Source organism: Dipteris shenzhenensis, chromosome 23 (assembly GCF_047967505.1).
Source record: "Dipteris shenzhenensis isolate YYH24624 ecotype China chromosome 23, Dip_SZ_1.0, whole genome shotgun sequence".
Classification (NCBI taxonomy): Eukaryota; Viridiplantae; Streptophyta; class Polypodiopsida; order Gleicheniales; family Dipteridaceae; genus Dipteris; species Dipteris shenzhenensis.
In genome coordinates, this window is record NC_141618.1 from 23,012,757 (window position 1) to 23,030,833 (window position 18,077).

At 42.0% G+C, this 18,077-nt stretch overlaps 1 long non-coding RNA gene across 1 annotated transcript; it reads left to right on the forward strand.

The window, feature by feature from the left end:
* The first annotated feature begins 664 nt into the window (after positions 1-664).
* On the forward strand, positions 665-16,815 carry LOC147887127 (uncharacterized). Its single transcript, XR_015543193.1, has 5 exons — positions 665-713; positions 16,117-16,166; positions 16,244-16,316; positions 16,417-16,658; positions 16,767-16,815. It is a non-coding gene; the product is annotated as an uncharacterized LOC147887127 (long non-coding RNA).
* Positions 16,816-18,077: the final 1,262 nt, after the last annotated feature.

Consider the following 18,077-nt stretch of genomic DNA (forward strand, 5'->3'; position numbering starts at 1 on the left):
ATGTGTTAACACCTCTAGCTATGGGTTTTTTTTGTGTGTGTGTCTGTTGAGATGTGCATTTCGAGAGATAGTGTCGTTAGTCATTTGATAAACCCTCCCCCTCCCCCCTCCCCTGTCTCTCTCTCTCTAGCTATGGTATTTCTATGAGAGAGAGAGAGAGAGAGAGAGATGTACAGTTATATGAGCGCCCTTGAGCATCTATCTTCTATCTATTGCCTTCCCTTCCTTGCCTCATCGCATGCTCCTCTAGCACATAACAAAAATCACTTCAAACATCCACTTTGAGACGTAACTGAGCATCATCAGCCCAAAAGTGAAGGAAAAGATCCCCTCACTCATGGAGGTACATTGGAGGTTTGTGGCATAAAGAAAAAGGTGAGGGAGTGTGATTCAGTTTATGGAATCTAGACCATGGAGGGCCCATGTAGTGAGGCGAAGGGGTGCAATGACTATTTCATTGCATGCGCCGAAAACAAAAGAATATGGATTAAATCAAATATAAAGGAAATGGGGAGGGGGGGATAAAGGTGTAAGGAATTAGCTTAATTTATACGTGGGGGTGTATGTCATTACGTATTTCTATGAGAGAGAGAGAGAGAGAGAGATGTACAGTTTGCTTAGCTTTACTTTTTTTTGGGGTTGTTTGTCTTGCAGGTGCTTCAATTTATTGTTGGACTAGCACTAGCTTCTCTCCACAACTTTTGTTTATCCAGGTAGGTGATCACTTTTTTTCCAATTGACATTGTGTGTGTGTGTGTGTGTTTGCATCTTAAACATTTTCAAAATCATTGAAACCATTCGGATCTGATAATTCATGAATTCTCTGTTACATTCATGAAACCATTCTGATCGTAATTCGTGGACGCTTAGATTCTTGGGAGGGGAAAATTGAACTAAGAACCATCTTTTTTCAAAAAGATAATGGAGGCGAGAGAGAGAGAGAGAGAGAGAGAGAGAGAAGCTTAGAAGCTACATTTTTAAAATCATCCAAACCATTATGATCTTATAGTTTCTAGATGATTATATTATTGAGACAGAAGAACTAAAAGATTATGGGGGCGAGAGAGAGAGAGAGAGAGGGAGAGAGAGAGAGAGGGAAAATATAATGGTGGACAGAAGTGAATTAAGTTAGTGTATTAGTTAGAGACAAGGCGATGATGGGGTTGGACCAGTAATCATTAAATGTAATTGTATCTTTCATAGGGGCATCTTGATGACCTGGCAATATGTTTAGAGATAAGCTTGCACTGTCTACCCTAAGTGATCTAATCTAACCTTCATTTTGAGAAGCTAGCCTTGCTTTTCAATTAACTTTGCTTTCTATTTGGAATTCTTTGCTTCCTTAGGACACGTTGTGTGTGTGTGTGTGTGTGTGTTTGCATCGTTTAAGACAAGCTACATTTTCAAAATCATTGAAACCATTCCGAATTGATAATTCATGAATTCTTTGCTTCCTTAGGACACATTGTGTGTGTGTGACAGTTTGCATCGTTTGAGACAAGCTACATTCATTGAAACCATTCTGATCTTATAATTCGTGGACGCTTAGATTCTTAGGAGGGGAAAACTGAACTAAGAACCATGTTTTTTCAAAAACATGGTACATCTCTCTCTCTCTCTCTCTCTCTCTCTCTCTCTCTCACCCAACCTACAACACAGTTGCATGCTAAACTACCAGCCTTTTCTACAATCCTTTTCTATTGGCTCAGCATGATCTCTTCTATTGTGGACCTTGCTGTGTTGCTCTATGTGTAGAGTCTCATACCTCAATGCCTGCTTTGTCTGTGCATATCTCTTAGGAGAGGCGGGCGAGAGAGAGAGAGAGGGAGAGAGAGAGAGAGAGGGAAAATATAATGGCGGACAAAAATGAATTAAGTTTGTAGATGATTATATTATTGAGACGGAAGAACTAAAAGATAATGGAGGCGATGATGTGGTTGGACCAGTAATCATTAAATGTAAGCCTCGGGGAGGTCACTATGTATAAACCCTCTATATCACGTGCGTTCAAGGCCTATATTAAAAGTCCCTTATCTGTAAAAAATTTCATGAATAAAATGTACCCCTTTTCTATACAAATCTGTAAATTTTTTCCAAAACTATTTTAAATAGTTCCTTATATATATTTATTTCTGTAAATTTTAGAAATAAAAAAAATCCTTCTGTTGAACTCACGTGATAGGGTTACATATGATGAGTGACCCCCCCGAGATGTAAGCTACATTTTTAAAATCATGCAAACCATTATGATCTTATAGTTTCTAGATGATTATATTATTGAGACAGAAGAACTAAAAGATAATAGAGGCGAGAGAGAGAGAGAGGGGGGGAGAGAGAGAGAGGGAAAATATATTGATGGACAGAAGTGATTTAAGTTAGTGTATTAGTTAGAGACAAGGCGATGATGTGGTTCGACCTTAAGTGATCCAATCAACCTCTCGAGGAGAGTAAAGGATTATGTATGTTTCATGTCATGTGCATTATACCCATGAGAAGTAACCTCCAGAGGTGAGGCAATTGGATATCAGTAATCATTAAATGTAATTGTATCTTTCCTAGGAGCATCTTGATGACCGGGCAATATGTCTAGAGATAAGCTTGCACCCTCTACCCTAAGTGATCTAATCTAACCTTCGTTTTGAGAAGCTAGCCTTGCTTCTCAATGAGAGTAAAGCATCAAATATGTTTCATGTCATGTGGACTATAGCCATGAGAACTAAGCTCGAGACGTGAGACGATTGGATGATAGGTGGGGCTACACACACACACACACACACACACACACACACACACACACAGAGGGGACGAAAGAATATAATGGTAGGGCAGAAGTGAAATAAGACAGGGCCATGATGTGGTTGGACCAGTAAGCATTAAATGTGATTATATCTTTCGTAGGAGCATCTTGATGACCTGGCAATATGTCTAGAGATAAGCTTGCACCCTCTACCCTAAGTGATCTAATCTAACCTTCGTTTTGAGAAGCTAGCCTTGCTTCTCAATGAGAGTAAAGCATCAAATATGTTTCGTGTCATGTGGACTATAGCCATGAGAACTAAGCTTGAGACGTGAGGTGATTGGATGATAGGTGGGGCTACACTGAGAGTGAGAGAGAGAGAGAGAGAGAGAGAAGGGACGAAAAAATATAATGGTAGGCCAGAAGTGAAATAAGACAAGGCCATGATGTGTTTGGACCAGTAATCATTAAATGTAAGCTACATTTTTAAAATCATCCAAACCATTATGATCTTATAGTTTCTAGATGATTATATTATTGAGACAAAAGAACTAAAAGATAATAGAGGCGAGAGAGAGAGAGAGAGGGAGAGAGAGAGAGAGGGAAAATATATTGATGGACAGAAGTGATTTAAGTTAGTGTATTAGTTAGAGACAAGGCGATTATGTGGTTGGACCTTAAGTGATCTAATCAACCTCTCGACGAGCTCTCAACGAGAGTAAAGGATTATGTATGTTTCATGTCATGTGCATTATAGCCATGAGAAGTAACTTGCAGAGGTGAGGCGATTGGATATCAGTAATCATTAAATGTAATTGTATCTTTCCTAGGAGTATCTTGATGACTTGGCAATATGTCTAGAGATAAGCTTGCACCCTCTACCCTAAGTGATCTAATCTAACCTTCATTTTGAGAAGCTAGCCTTGCTTCTCAATGAGAGTAAAGCATCAAATATGTTTCATGTCATGTGGACTATAGCCATGAGAACTAAGCTCGAGATGTGAGGCGATTGGATGATAGGTGGGGCTACACAGAGAGAGAGAGAGAGAGAGAGAGAGAGAGAGAGAGGGGATGAAAGAATATACTGGTAGGGCAGAAGTGAAATAAGACAAGGCCATGATGTGGTTGGACCAGTAATCATTAGATGTGATTGTATTTTTCGTAGGAGCATCTTGATGACCTGGAAATATGTCTAGAGATAAGCTTGCACCCTCTACCCTAAGTGATCTAATCTAACCTTTATTTTGAGAAGCTAGCCTTGCTTCTCAATGAGAGTAAAGCATCAAATATGTTTCATGTCATGTGGACTATAGCCATGAGAGCTAAGCTTGAGACGTGAGGCGATTGGATGATAGGTGGGGCTACACCGAGAGAGAGAGAGAGAGAGAGAGAGAGAGAGAGAGGGGGGAGGGGGGACGAAAAAATATGATGGTAGGCCAGAAGTGAAATAAGACAAGGCCATGATGTGTTTGGACCAGTAATCATTAAAGGTATTTGATTTTTCTTAGGAGCATCGAGCTAGCAGTATGTCTAGAGATAAGCCAGCATCCTCTTCCCTAAGTGATCTAATCTAACCTCTTTCAGAAGTTAGCCTTGCTTCTCAAGGAGAGTAAAGGATTAAGTGTGTTTCACGTCATGTGCTTTATAGCCATGAGAACTAAGCTCGAGAGGTGAGACGATTGGATGATAAATGGGGCTACACACACACACACAGACACACACACACACACAGAGCAAAATATAATGGTGGACAGAAGTGAAATAAGTCCGTGATGTGGTTGGATACACCTTCATGAGTAGACAATAAGATTGCAGTAAGATTGCTTGGTGATGATCATAGGACTAAGGTCTCAGATTTAGGGTTGGGTAGAGGAGGCTAATGCATGGCAAGGGGAGGTTAGGGGGATTTGATTTTTTAAATAGACGCTAGGGCCATGTGCCCTCCATGTCGATTTCTCCCTTTAATATGTCCTATGATTTCTACTTCCTACCACCATATCCTTGGTCACTCTAAGCAACTTACCGCCTTTGAATCGGAAAATATTTGCACGAGTGCTTGGCAAGAGCTCATTCACAAATATCTCAATCCATCTAACTTGATTCCAAATTCTTTGTTGAGAGGAGATGGGCTACAATCTTTGGGTATCTACCTCCTATGTCAATTGATTTCTGCTCATGTTTATTCTATGGAATCTATGTGATCCAATTATACAATTGAGCCAATACATAACTGAAAAGGTTTTTGTATTTTATTATGGATGCAGCTCCAGAAATGGCTTCTACCGTTGTTTCAAATCTTGGGGAGTCGGGTTTCCATGGGCAACAAAGCCTTCGAGCAATAAAGCGAGCTACAAGGGTGGAGGGCTCTGCAGTTTCTGACATTGTGTTGTCATCTTTTCTTGAGCCAGATAGCCTTCATGTGATAAATCAAGTTTTTGCAAGGGCCGAGACTTCAACCCATGGAGCAAATCACGTTCCCAAGTTGCCTTCAAAGCGTTTTAAGTCTAGCCGCGAATGTCACACTGCTAATATAATGAAACGACTTACAAGGGGGAGAGCTTCAACCCATGCAACTGAGCATTCAAGTCATTACAATCTTTTAAAGTCCATTCAAGCCATGTGCGAGAATAATAAGGATGCATGTGCCATGAACACACGATATTTGGGCTCTTTGTGGGGAGAAATCCATTCAGATGGTGCTGCAGTAATAGCGTTGGGCATGGCAGAATTGCCTGGAACTCTCATTGCAAGGATTTCTCAAATTGAGAATAGCGTTAAGGACTCTAATCAATGGATGCAGCAGATTTTGGGGAGAGGTGGAGAAGGGGCAGTTGTATGTGAGAATGGGTGTAGACTACAAGTTGATAAGCTGAAAGAACAAGTTCAGCTACTGTCCACTAAGGTGTCAATGTTCAAAGTTGGTTTCAATAGGCTAACTGCTTTGATGACCAGGATGGATGAGCCGTAAACTAGAGCAGGTCGCAACCCGTGACAATTAAGAGACTCCTGAGACTTTTATGTCACTTTTTGTACTGGAATCCCAAATGCTTCTATGGGATTCATGTACTTGGGTTGCCCTTATGTTATTTGGCAAGACAAGTTTGACTCCTGAGACTTTTGTGTCACCTTTTGTACTGGAATCCCAAATGCTTCTATGGGATTCATGTACTTGGGTTGCCCTTATGTTATTTGGCAAGACAAGTTTGACTCCTGAGACTTTTATGTCACTTTTTGTACTGGAATCCCAAATGCTTCTATGGGATTCATGTAGTTGAGTTGCCCTTATGTTATTTGGCAAGACAAGTTTTTTGCAAATGATTATATTTACTTTCATTTGACATATATATGGCAATGGAAGCTAATTTAATTCAATATTTGAATTGCCTATTGTTCCTTCCCATTTTCGTTTTATTTAAGATATACTCAAATATTTGTAATTTTTTTGAATCATGTATTCGCATAAATGCTGATGCAATGCTTATACTTTTTTGAGATGGTCAACTTTGAGTTTTTTTAGATATGTTAGCTTTGGTTTTTGTGTTTCAAATGATGGTTGCACATATGGTATTGTATTTTGCTCACATGTTGAAAAAATATGAGCATTACTCTTACCAAAGATAGTGAGACACTAAAACTTGGTCATGGGACACTATGAGTTCAATGCATAGATGGTCCGCTCTCAATTTTAGATAGATGGGAAAGGGATGGCTTTGCTAATTAACCTTGCTTCTTGCTTTTCTAAATTATTTTCTTCCTAGGGCACATTTGTTGAGATCCATCAATTTTGTCATGGTTAGGGATGATGCATAAGTTATTTGATTAAGCTATTTTTCCCTTTGAGGAATAGGTATTTATGTAGTTGGTTGAGTGGATACAGAAGATGGCAAGACAAATAGAAGAGAGGCTACATTCAATACGTTCTCATAGGAGAAGATTGTTGGATTCAACGCGGGCGGCCCGTCGTGCTTATGCTATACAAAGAACAGGTCTAAAACACAAGGTGCTAGAAGCATGAGGGTGGCTGTGGAATCTATGGGTGTAGAAGTAGGAGTTTGCAGTCAACATAATCAGACACATGGATGCAGTAATGTAGCGTGCATTGTGGCTGAAAATACAATGGACCTCAATACTTCAGTAACAGTAGGTAGAGTGCATCAACATGCTTCACTGATAGGTACACCTACTCAAATGGATTCAACACGAGCGGCCCATCGTAGTTATGCTATACAAAGAACAAGGTCAAAAACACAAGGAGTTAGAAGCGTGAGGGTGGCTGTGGAATCTATGGATGTAGAAGACGGCCTTTGCAGAGAACAGGACCAAATGTATGGGCATAGTAATGTAGCGTGCATTGTTCAAAATACAATGGACGTGAATACTTTACCAACTGTAGATAATGAGCATGAACATGCTCCAGTAATAGGTACAACTACTCAAATGGATTCAATGCGGGTGGCCCGTCGTGTTTATGCTATACAAAGAACAAGGTCGAGAACACAAGTTTCTAGAAGCATGAGGGTGGCAATGGAATCTATGGATGTAGAAGTTGGCCTATGCAGAGAACAGAATCAAATGCATGGGTACAGTAATGTAGCATGCACTGCTGAAAATACAATGGACCTCCATACTTCACCAATAGTACGTAATGAGCATGAACCTGCTCCAGTAGTATGTACAACTACTCAAATGGATGCAAGCAGGGATGCTACTCATTTAAGAGCCCGAAGGCGTGTTGTTCACAACAGGGCTGTGATTTTGGGTGCAGGGGGGAGCCTCTCTATCTTGCATACTTTTCCGTTAAGGGAAAATGTAGAGCATCCATCTTTGTATCCACTGGTCTTCAATGCTCCTTTTGTTCATGCACTCGGATCCATGGATCATACATGCAGCTTTTGCCAAGCTCAACTGTGGAAACAAGAGACGCGAATGCATATGCATCAAGTTGTGGGAAAGCACTGTTGCAAAGTTGGTCATGTGTCATTGTTGCCATTAGAAGAACCACCAGAGATTTTGAGAGTTCTATTGCACGGACATGATGCTAGAAGCAAACTGTTTAAGAAAAACATTAGGGCTTATAATAGTGCCATGGCATTTGTTTCATTGGGAGCTCATGTTGATCAAATGTTCCATGGGAATGGGGGTATACAAAACTTTCGAGTCCATGGTAGTGTGTATCATCGGGTTGGAAATTTATTGCCCGATGAGGCTAGGCAAGAGATGCCACGTTTTGCACAGTTGTACGTGTATGACACTGATCATGAACTAGAACACCGTTTACATGGGATGCCTGGTTTGGATCCAGGCATTTTGGAGTTGTTGCAGAGGATGATGCACGAGTGCAATCCATATGCCAGTGCATTGATGGCTATTGGGCAAGTGCTAAGAACAAATCCACATACAAACCTGAGGATGGTTATTTGTGAGAGCCGCTCCACCTCAAGGCAGTACTTGGCTCCTATGGCTAGCGAGGTTGCTGCAATCATGCCAGGACAAGGGGATGACTTCGATATTGGAAATCGGGACATTCAGATTTTTAGCCGCAATGGGTTTGTGCGTAGAATATCTAATTTGCACCAATCATACATGCCTCTCATGTATGTTCTTTTGTTCCCTCGGGGAGAAGATGGTTGGCATCCATATATCCCATATAGTGATGTTCCTAATCACACACCATTGCACGAGATACGTGGACAGAGTTGTGTCACCCAGAGACAATACTACGCATATCGTTTGCAAGTGAGATATGATACAAATGCATGTCTTTTGCGTGGGGGTAGATTGCTACAGCAATACATGGTTGATGCCTACAGTAGCATGGAGGAGTCCAGGTTGGTGTGGATACGAAACAACCAAGCTTCCCTACATGCTGAAGTCTATCAAGGGTTGATGGACATGGTGAGTACAACTGATGGGACACGTATTGTGCTTGGCAATGCTGCAGGGCGTAGGGTGGTGTTGCCTTCTTCTTTTACGGGAGGGCCTCGGTATATGTGTCAACTATACCAAGATGCTATGGCAATTGTCAGAAAAAGGGGCAAACCTGATTTATTCATAACATTCACCTGTAATCCCAAATGGCTTGAAATATCTATAGCATTGTTGCCGGGGCAAACTACGCAAGACCGTCCAGATTTGACAGCCCGTGTGTTTTTCCAAAAGCATAAGGACATGATGCAGTCAATTACAAAACATAATTTGTTTGGGAAGGTGGCTGGATATGTGAGTGTCATAGAGTTTCAAAAGAGAGGTCTGCCACACTCACACATATTGTTGATATTAGAAAGTGGTTTCAAACCCATGGAGATCGGTCACTATGACCGATTAGTGTGTGCGGAGTTGCCAGATAAGGCTATGTTCCCTGAGTTGCATGATATTATTGTGCAATGTAATGTCCATGGTCCGTGTGGTGCACTAAATCCATCTGCAACTTGCATGGTTGATGGAAAATGCATTCGTCATTATCCACGTGGATTCTCACAGACGACTACTGTTGGCAATGATGGCTATCCAATTTACATGCGTCGTGATGATGGTAGAAAGATACAAGTGAAAGGGGGTGTGATTGATAATCATTGGATTGTGCCATTTAATCCTTTCCTCTCCGTGAAGTACAAGGCACACATAAATGTTGAAATATGCTCCACAATCACTGCAGTTAAGTATTTGTATAAATATGTGTACAAAGGTCATGATAGAGCCATTATCAAGATGCAGCTAAATAATGCAGGAGAGCAAGGGCATTTGCACAACATAGTTGACGGTGGCATTGATGAGATTAGTAGTTACTTAGATGCACATTACGTGTCAACATCAGAAGCATGTTGGCAGATTTATGAGTATGCCACGCACGATGAAAAACCCGATGTGCAAAGATTACAGGTTCATCTTCCGATGCGCAATAATGTCATCTTTCGAGATGATGATGATTTGCAAAATGTTGTAGGCAGGGAACAAAATCAAAAGACCACCCTCACAGAATGGTTCACTTATAATCAGTTGCAATCTGACGCAAGTAACTTGCTGTATGGTGACTTGCCAGACAAGTTGGTTTGGAACAAAACCAATAAGCGGTGGACTAGAAGACAAAAGGGGAATACCATAGGTCGGATGTACAATATTTCCCCCTCAGCTGGTGAGCTCTACTTCATGCGTATGCTTCTTAATGTGTGCATGGGATGCAAGTCCTTTGATGACCTACGTACTTTTGACAGCCAAGTGTACCCTACTTTCAAGGCAGCATGCATAACACGGGGATTGTTGGAGAGTGATGATGAATGGTTTGTGTGTATGCAAGAGGCTGTGTTTTATCAAAATAGTGCACAATTGAGACACCTATTTGTCACAATATTGGTTTTTTATGAGCCAACGTCTCCTCGACTTTTGTGGGAAAAATTTTCCCTTGAGCTTTCGGATGATTTTTTTAATATATTGGAATCAAGTATGGGGAATTTAATTGGTCGTCGTGAACTAGCAATAAAGAAGGCTGTATTGCACTTGGAGCACATTCTTCAACAACATGGACGAAGGTTGGCTGAGTTTGACGGAATGCCTGTTGTAGATAGAACATCTTTGTTAGAAGCTGGAAATGGCTTATTGCAAGAAGAAAGAATGTTTGATTGTGTGAAAGAAGCACAGACTGCCCAGCAAATGGAAATGTCCTTGAATCACTGTCAACGTGCTGCATTCGATCGGATTTTGGCAAGGGTCTATGGAGATGGTGGTGAGGTCTTTTTTCTCGATGGTATAGGAGGGTCTGGAAAGACCTTTCTCTATAATTGCTTGCTCTCTCGATTGCGTGCGGAGGGGCTCATCGCTTTGGCATGTGCATCTTCTAGGATTGCTGCATTGCTACTAGCCAATGGACGCACGGCACACTCACGATTCAAGATACCATTGGAGCTGGATGGTACTAGTAGTTGCAATATTAAGGTTAATAGTCAACTCGCAGATGTTTTGAAGATGGCTAGGCTGATAATATGGGATGAGGCACCCATGACTCACCGGTTTGCTTTTGAGGCACTAGACAGAACTTTACGAGATATCATGTCCAATGAGCAACTTTTTGGTGGGAAGGTGGTATTGTTGGGGGGGCATTTTAGGCAAGTCTTGCCAGTTCTTCCAAAGGCAGGACGAGAGGACATTATCAATGCTACCTTATGCCACTCAAGGATTTGGGGTCGCACTACAATATTGAAGTTGACGCAAAATATGCGGGTCCTTCAGAATGGTGATAATTGTGCTGAGCAAGAGTTCATGCAATGGGTTCTGGACATTGGCAATGGGATAAATAGATGTACAAAAGAAGATACACTACAAGGCATAGGCCATTTTCCGACGGAAATACCGATGCTTTTTACATTAAAATTTTTTTTTTTCACGGGCGCAAAGGTCGCTATAAAAGTCGTTAAAATCGTCGAAAAAGGAGCGTCGCTATAAACCGTCCCTATATAGCGATGCTGTTAATCGTCGCTATATAGCGACGATGCAAACGTCGCTATATAGCGACGATGCAAACGTCGCTATATAGCGACTCTGATAATCGTCGCTATATAGCGACACTGGTAAACGTCGCTATATAGCGACGATTAACAGAAGTTAAAAAAAAGGGTTAGTGGGGCTAAACAGGGCTTCCTTTTGGCCCTGTTTAGCCCCACTAACCCTTTTTTTTTTTTTGTAATTACAAAAGAAAGTTTTTTATAACAAAATTTCCCTTGCTTGCAGGGTGATACAAAATTGTTCTTGTGAACGATGAGGAAGAAATGCATATACATATACAACTGTGTTTGAAACAAAATTACCCTGTGAAAGGGCGATACAAAATTGCTCTACAAAATTGCTCTAACGAGCGGATATACAAAATGCTACTACCACTACTAATCCGAATCCGAATCCAAATCGTCTTGTTGGGCTGTTCCTTGGTCCTCGGCACCTGCATCTTCTCCCTCGTCCCCGACACCTGCGTCTTCTCCCTCGTCATTGGCACCTGCGTCCGATCCTTGCCCCTGTTGATCGCTCGTCTCTGATGATGGGACGCTTGAGCTTTGACCCTAAGAGTGAACCATATAAATCGAAAATTAGATTGGAATTTAAATTAAAAAGTGAGATTACAAGTAGGAGTAAACTTATACCGTGCGAGCAGCCACCTCAGCCCAATCGACTGTCGCTCCCATTGCCTCTTGCTCAATGAACCATGGCTTGGTTCCTATCCGAAATGCGCGCCGCGTCTCTGCATCCGTAGGAAGACGACCCATCGCAGCTTGCTGTGGATCCAATTTACGAGAGTTAGAGTTAGCTAAAGTGCATGTAATATGTAAGTAAAACAAATAGAACAATACATTAAATGGAAAGAAGTAAACTTACCACGGTTGCCTCGAACGCATACCGTCTGCCTGCACCAAAGTGCGAAGTACCTACGACGTCCAGCCGTCTCTTCGCAGCCCTCCTCTGACCCTCGAACATTTCGGGATGGTCCCTATGTTGCTTCTTGAAGTACTTCCAATCAGCTTTGTCTGCCCAGCTGGGTTTAGCCAACCCCTTTGTAATGGAAGTACGCATGGTTGATCTGCGATGCTTTAGGACCAAACCCATGCGCTCGAGCATATAACTGTTATTAAACTCCACATTTGGCGGATTAGGATATCTTTGTTTTAACTCATCGATCACCGCCTGCTTCTTTTGGGCATCTTGATACCGCCAATCGATATTTATGCCACTCTTGAAGTGATGACTCATCAACCGCCTCATGGCGGCCATCACTGCTTTGCCCTTTTTGTCTTCTATTATCTCTCCGACAGATGTGATTTGATAGGAGAGATCCCCTGATGAGTAAGGGGGACTGACGGTAGCAGAGTCTGAAGGAGTGGAAGCTGCGCGACCGCTTCCGGATCGAGGAGTAGCTGTGGGAGTAGGAGAGGGAAAGGGACCTGACTGATACTGTGTCTCCGGACCAAGTGGAGACCTAAAGGAGCGTGAGTGTGCTGACTCGTCTACATCTCCTGAGTCAGCACAACATGAGCCGCCCATCCTACTCTTCCTTCCCTTGCGGGAGGCATGCGCAGGTGATGATCCCGCGGTCGAAGGGGTGCGAGGGGATGGCTGGGCTGTACGTCCACCCGTCGGTATAGGGGAAGGAATTGCGGAGGTCCTCTGAGAGAGCAGAGAGAAGAATCTCGCTGCCTCCTCATCGCTCATCTGCACTACAAACTCGGCGGGAGTCCCAACAAAGCCATGCGCAGCTAGCAAAGGAGTCCCCTGAGGGGTAGTCGCAGCGCTATGTGGAAGAGGGGTCGGACCAGGGGTAGTCACAGTGCTAGGACCGAGAGGAGTCGGACCAGGGGTAGTCCTCGGGGTAGTCGCCTGAGAGGAATCAAAGTCCTCAGGAGCATATAGATCGTGAGCTCTCCTCCTGCGAGGCTGTCCGTACTCGTCCGATGAGCGACGTGATCCCATGTCTAACATAGACACAAACACGAAAACAGAAAACAAATAAACAAACATGAGCATTCTCATAGGCATAGGCATAGGCAAGAAGAAAGAAGAGGGAAAGGAAAGAAGAGGGAAAGGAAAGAGGGGAAGAAGAGGGAAAGATAAGAGGGAAAGAAGATGTAAAGGAAAGAAAAGAATGAGAATGAGGAAATAGAGAATGAGAGAAGGGGAAAGAGATGAGGGAAAATAGAGAAGGAGAGAAGGGGGAAATAGAGTGGGAAATAGAGAATGAGCTTATTCAGAAATAGAGAATGAGCTTATGCTTCTCTCATTCTCTATTTCCGCATAAGCTGACGCATAAGCATGAGCTTATGCGGAAACTTAAGCATAAGCTCATGCACATGCATGAGCATAAGCATGAGAAGGATGAGTTTCCGCATGCTTATGCTCATGCGGAAAAAGAGAAGGAGCTTATGCAGAAAAAGAGAAGGAGAGAAGCATAAGCTTCTCTCATTCTCTATTTCCGCATAAGCTCCTTCTCTTTTTCCGCATGAGCTTATGCTTATGCTCATGGGTGAGCATGAGCTTATGCTCATGTTTCCGCATATCCGGAAATAGAGAAGGAGAGAAGCATAAGCTTCTCTCATTCTCTATTTCCGCATATGCTCATGCAAAAGAGAAAGAGAAATGAGAGAAGGAGCTTATGCGGAAAAAGAGAATGAGAGAAGCATAAGCTTCTCTCATTCTCTATTTCCGCATAAGCTTAATCGGAAACTTACGCATAAGCTCATGCTCATGAATGAGCATAAGCTCATGCTTATGCTCATGCGGAAATAGAGAAGGAGCTTATGCGGAAAGAGAGAAGGAGCTCATGCAGAAACTTGCAGAAACTTGCGCATAAGCTTATGCGGAAACTTGCGCATAAGCTCATGCTCATGCATGAGCATAAGCATGAGCTTATGCTTATGCTTATGCTTATGCTTATGCATAAGCATAAGCATAAGCTCATGCTTATGCTCATGCGGAAATAGAGAAGGAGCTTATGCGGAATGAGAGAAGGAGCTTATGCGGAAAAAGAGAATGAGAGAAGCATAAGCTTCTCTCATTCTCTATTTCCGCATAAGCTTAATCGGAAACTTACGCATAAGCTCATGCTCATGCGGAAATAGAGAAGGAGCTTATGCGGAATGAGAGAAGGAGCTTATGCGGAAAAAGAGAATGAGAGAAGCATAAGCTTCTCTCACTCTCTATTTCCGCATAAGCTCTTGCGGAAACTTACGCATAAGCTCATGCTCATGAATGAGCATAAGCATGAGCTTATGCTTATGCTTATGCATAAGCATAAGCATAAGCTCATGCTTATGCTCATGCGGAAAAAGAGAAGGAGCTTATGCGGAAAAAGAGAATGAGAGAAGCATAAGCTTCTCTCATTCTCTATTTCCGCATAAGCTTATGCGGAAACTTGCGCATAAGCTCATGCTCATGCATGAGCATAAGCATGAGCTTATGCTTATGCTTATGTTTAAGCATAAGCATAAGCTCATGCTTATGCTCATGCGAAAATAGAGAAGGAGCTTATGCGGAAAGAGAGAAGGAGCTTATGCGGAAAAAGAGAATGAGAGAAGCATATGCTTCTCTCATTCTCTATTTCCGCATAAGCTCTTGCGGAAACTTACGCATAAGCTCATGCTCATGAATGAGCATAAGCATGAGCTTATGCTTATGCTTATGCATAAGCATAAGCATAAGCTCATGGTGTCTAGTAGGTGAGCAATTAGTGCCACCTCCTAGAGTTAAGTAAGTTAGGTGTAGGAGGTGGAGGTCTAGTGACCTCACCTATGATGTCAAAGAGAAGGCTGCCCTGCCTATAAAAGAGGCACTTGTACTTGCTATCACATCAATCCAATGATATCAATTTGTTGCCTCAATCTTGTCTCTATCATGTGATTATCTTCTGCTCTCATGTTCCAACATCTTGCACCTCGAAACACCGAGGTTGATGCAATTAATGCTATGGCATTGAAGACAATGCCCGGTGAGGAAAGGGAGTACCTAAGTGCAAACTCAGTGGACAACTTAGGGGGAGATTCCTTTTTGTTTGCAGTCGAGTATTTGAACAGTCTTGATCTTGGTGGTGGATATCCCCCGCATCGGTTGGTTTTGAAAAGGAACGCTCCTATAATTTTGTTGCGTAATTTGAATCCTCGCCATGGTTTGTGCAATGGGACATGGTTGATATGCAAAGAGTTTCACACAAAAGTGTTAGAAGCTGAAAATCATTTACTGGTAATAATGCTGGTGATAGAACGTTTATTCCAAGGATAACATTCATTCTGACCAACCTTAAACTTCCATTCGACATGAGGAGACGGCAATTTCCTATCCGATTGGCATTTGGCATGACAATCAATAAGTCACAGGGGCAAACATTGTCAGTTTTGGGGCTGTACTTGGCGACACCGATATTCAGTCATGGCCAATTATATGTGGCATTTTCACGTATCCGAGCATCAAACGCTGTTAAGGTTTTCATTTCGCAGCTGGTGCGTCTGATGCCAGGGGTGAGGAGATGGATAATACTTCTACCACAAATGTTGTGTACAAGGAAGTTTTGCAATTGGCAACAGCAAGAGCCTAGGAGTATGACATTGCTCTTTCAAGCCCTCCTCAGACTTTCTTGGGTGGAAAATCTTCATTTCGGTAATCTTTGTATAGCTTTTTTTAAGTTCTTTCAATATTCCAACTATCATAGGCCTTTGGGAATGTTGGCTATTTATACAAAGATGAAGTGAGACGTAATATTTCATGACTTTGTCCTTGATAATGTTTGGATTTCATTTTTCATTTGAGTTATGGGTTTGCAATACACTAGAGGCTATTTTCTCTTCAAAGCCTATTGTTTTTTTTCAGTATATGTAGATTGACACGTGCATTCTTTTTTTGCACTGTGATAGGATGTCTAGGCAGTTCACGTTTGTCACCGAAACAAGAGCACAGGTGCAAGGTACATAGTTGCTTGACAACCACGTTTTATGTTGACACGTTTAATAGTATAGTCACTCACTTTTTAGAAAATTGTAGATCCTGCGGGCTGGGCATCTCTGGAGAGCGCGCAACTGTTGTTGGATTTGCTTGAGCTGGAGAGCTACCTTGGGTAAGAACTGTGTACATTGTTTAATGCTTTATTTTTGTTAAAACAAAAGTTTTTTTGGATTATATTTGAGTGGGAAAACATGCTATTGTTTGCCTTTTAGGAGTATTCCTGATTCAAGGTTTCTAATGAATCTCCATGTCCACAATCCTTTGGATGGACGAATCCATTTGGGATATTACGCTGTCCTGGCTTGCCGGCTTCATAGGGATGATGGACCATAGACCATCACTATTCGCTGGCTGGGATACTATGAATGTGTGCGGACACGAATTTTCTATCGAGGGCAAAATGGGGACTACACGTATACCTTTGTCAGCGTTGTTGACAGCCCTTTGTGTCTGAGTAAGTACTCTAAAGAATGAGTTGGGTTTTACCAACATACATGTATAAGAGTTTTATGGCTCAATAATTATAATTCCTAAATTATCTTTCTATGTGATGCTGGTCCAGATACGATTGTTGGTACTCCATTGTATGTTCGTAGCCGCGGTGGACGCGGCAGACGTGGTGGATGTACAATGAATGGCCGTCGCAGGCTTTTCCCTGTAGTACATGGCCGCAGACTTTTCCCTTAGGGATGTTTGTGTGTGTATTGTAGATTTTGCATGTTCAGTTATGACTTTATTTTGCGGCTGTGTATTTGGATATATCAATCAATTCTTTGATGTAGCTATTGCATGTTCAGACATGTGACTGCACTTTTGGATGTGATATTTTTTGAAGTACTCTGTCATAGAGAAGTTTTTTTTTGGACGTGGCGGATGTGGAGTACATGGCCGGCACAGGCTTTTCCCTATAGTGCATGGCCGCAGACTTTTCCCTTTAGGGATGTTTGTGTGTCTACTGTAGATTTTGTATGTTCAGTTATGATTTTGTATGCGGATGTATATTTGGACATATCAATGAGTTCTCTGGTTTCACTTTTGGATGTAATATTTTGAAGTACTATGTCATAGATATTTTTTTTGGTTAGAATATGTTGCTGGTTTCAGAGACTTTAGCATCTTAAGACCCAGCAGAGCGGGTCGCTAGCCCATCGTAGACGGGTCAGGTTACTCGAAAGAGTTTCACACGAAAGTGTTAGAAGCTGAAATCATTATTGGTACCAATGCTGGTGATAGAATGTTTATTTGAAGGATAACATTCATTCCGACCAACCTTAAACTTCCATTCGACATGAGGAGACGACAGGAGTGCAGGTTTTATGTTGACATGTTTAATGGTATAGTCACTCACTTTTAGAAAATTGCAACCATGTTTTATGTTGACATGTTTAATGGTATAGTCACTCACTTTTAGAAAATTGCAGATCCTGCGGGCTGGGGATCTCTGGAGAGCACGCAACTGTTGTTGGATTTGCTTGAGCTCGAGAGCACATTGTTTGTTGCTTTATTTTTTTGTTAAAACAAAGGGTTTTTTTTTTAATTATATGTGAGTGGGAAAACATGGTATTGTTTGTCTTTTAGGACTGTTCGTGATTCAAGGTTTCTAATGAATCTCCACATCCACAATCCTTTGGATGGACGAGCCCATTTGGGATATTACGTTGTCCTAGCTTGCTGGCTTCATAGGGATGATGGACCACAGACCATCACTGTTTGCTGGCTGGGATACTATGAATGTATGGGGACACGAATTTTATATCGAGGGGAAAATGGGGACTACACATACACCTATGTGATCATTGTTGACAGCCCTTTGCGTCTGAGTAAGTACTCTAAAGAATGAGTTGGGTTTTACCAACATACATGTATAAAAGCT